Here is a 2823-nt window from a genome sequence, read left to right on the forward strand (position 1 = left end):
CCACCCACCGCCACCGCTCTCGCCGATGCCCACCGCGGAGGCCGCCCATCGGACGCTGGGTGGGGGTCGGCACGGGCCTCCGCGGGCGAGCTGCGCATCTGGAAGTCAAAGGGCCGCCCTCGGAGAAGATCGTTGTGCTACCCCGCGCGGGGAGCGATTCGGACGACGGGCCCCCACGCCGAGGTGGGTGGGCGCCCCGCCATTCGCCCGCGCGGGTCGTCGGACCCCTGCCGTACCACAGTTCGGGTCAAACTCCCCCTCTGCACGGCAGCCACCGTCCTGCGAACGGGAGGCGACTGCCGGCGTGCACGCCCAAGGATGCGTGCCTGAATCCCGGGGGGGTAAAAGAGGAAGGAGACCGCCCGCCTTAGACCGACGCGGGCTCCAAAGCCCGGGCCGAGCGAGCGGCACCACCTCCCCACCCGGGAGCGCTGAGCCAAATCGATCGGAGGAAGAGCCGGTGGGGGGCATGGGTGAGAAACCCCACCCGCTGCCATCCTTCCCCTCGGGGAGACGGGGAAGAAAACATGCCCGATAGTCCTGGAGGTACCTCTCCGACACGCTACGGGCGCCCTCGAGACGGAATCCGGGTCACAGTGCGATTCTCTCATAGGTCTCCCCCGTGGCGTGGAAGCGGGAGACATCCGACGCAGAGAAACGCAAAGCCTGCTCTGAGGGGACCGAGTCAGGGGGTGCAATCCGCCCTCCTGGAGCCCTCCTCGGGACGAAGACTCCAGATCTGCCTCCCTTCTGACATCCGTCACCCTCGGAGAACCAGAACACGCTTGGGGAGGGTCCGTTCAGGCTCAGGCGACCCGGGAAACGCGTCTCTGACTTGGGGCAGACGACCGGCAAGAGTCCCCCTGGAGCCGCGGAAGCCTGGTGTCGACGCGAGGGCGGACTTCCATGCAAACAGGGGGGTACTCGCCAAACCGCCTACCCGACTTGAGGAACCACGAAAACATCGGAAATCAGTCGGGCCCGAGAGGTACCCCTCTCTCCTATATCCTGCAGCTGGTGTGCAAAAGTGGGTATTTGCATGGCGAAACACCGACCCCCACTTTAAGGGAGCGAAGCCGAAAAGTGTCCGACTTCCTGGAGCTGTGCGGCGGATCCGGCGGCCAGAAATTCCTCATGCCGGTTCTATTTTTTTTTTTTCGATTTTGCGAAATTTGGCGGCCAGGCGGCGTAGCTGGGGCCTGGACTAGCCCGAAACACCTGGAGCCGGCGAGCGGAACGAATTTCCCAACGTTCTGCGGCTCCCGGAAGCCAAAAACGCATCGCCGAAAAATTTCAAAGTCCCAAGGACTCGTTCTTGAAAATCGATCCGGGGGCCATGGAAGTGTCCTCGGTACAGCTTCAGAGCTTTCCCCCCGCCTGGAAGTCTGAAAGTTCTATGTTTGTTCTAAGTGGAAAAATCGCGTTTTTTTCAGTGTTCCACCCATCAGACCCAAACTTTGCCCACGCTTAGGTCTCTGTCTCGGGGTGCTTTACAACATATTGACGCCCCTTTAGGGTGGAAGTAGGGGAAAGGGGTCATTTTTCACAAAATCGGAAATTTCTCAAAATATTTCTAAGTGTCAAGGACACTTTTGGAAAATCTTCCCCAGGCTCCTGGAAGCCTCCTCGGTACGCCTCCGGCGGTTTCCCCCTGCCTGGAAGTCTGACACTTGTCTGAAATTTTTAGAGTATGAAAATGCGGTTTTTCACCCAAAATTCGACTTTGCGCCCATGACCCGCAAACTTCACCCACAGTTAGGTCACTGCCTTGGGGTACCTCACATCATATTGACGCCCCCCTGGCGTGGAAGTAGGGGAAACGTGTCAATTTTCACAAAATCGTGATTTTCTGAAAATATTTCTAAGTGTCAAGGACACTTTTGGAAAATCTTCCCCAGGCTCCTGGAAGCCTCCTCGGTACGCCTCCGGCGGTTTCCCCCTGCCTGGAAGTCTGACACTTGTCTGAAATTTTTAGAGTATGAAAATGCGGTTTTTCACCCAAAATTCGACTTTGCGCCCATGACCCGCAAACTTCACCCACAGTTAGGTCACTGCCTTGGGGTACCTCACATCATATTGACGCCCCCCTGGCGTGGAAGTAGGGGAAACGTGTCAATTTTCACAAAATCATGATTTTCTGAAAATATTTCTAAGTGTCAAGGACACTTTTGGATAATCTTCCCCAGGCTCCTGGAAGCCTCGTCGGTACGCCTCCTGCGGTTTCCCCCTGCCTGGAAGTCTGACACTTGTCTGAAATTTTTAGAGTATGAAAATGCGGTTTTTTCACCCAAAATTCGACTTTGCGCCCATGACCCGCAACTTCACCCACAGTTAGGTCACTGCCTTGGGGTACCTCACATCATATTGACGCCCCCCTGGCGTGGAAGTAGGGGAAACGTGTCAATTTTCACAAATCGTGATTTTTTTCAAAATATTTCTAAGTGTCAAGGACACTTTTGGATAATCTTCCCCAGGCTCCTGGAAGCCTCCTCGGTACGCCTCCTGCGGTTTCTCCCTGCCTGGAAGTCTGACACTTGTCTGAAATTTTTAGAGTATGAAAATGCGGTTTTTCACCCAAAATTCGACTTTGCGCCCATGACCCGCAAACTTCACCCACAGTTAGGTCACTGCCTTGGGGTACCTCACATCATATTGACGCCCCCCTGGCGTGGAAGTAGGGGAAACGTGTCAATTTTCACAAAATCGTGATTTTCTGAAAATATTTCTAAGTGTCAAGGACACTTTTGGATAATCTTCCCCAGGCTCCTGGAAGCCTCCTCGGTACGCCTCCTGCGGTTTTCCCCTGCCTGGAAGTCTGACACT

The sequence above is a fragment of the Ranitomeya imitator genome, unplaced genomic scaffold, assembly GCF_032444005.1.
Source record: "Ranitomeya imitator isolate aRanImi1 unplaced genomic scaffold, aRanImi1.pri SCAFFOLD_1374, whole genome shotgun sequence".
NCBI classification, from domain to species: Eukaryota; Metazoa; Chordata; class Amphibia; order Anura; family Dendrobatidae; genus Ranitomeya; species Ranitomeya imitator.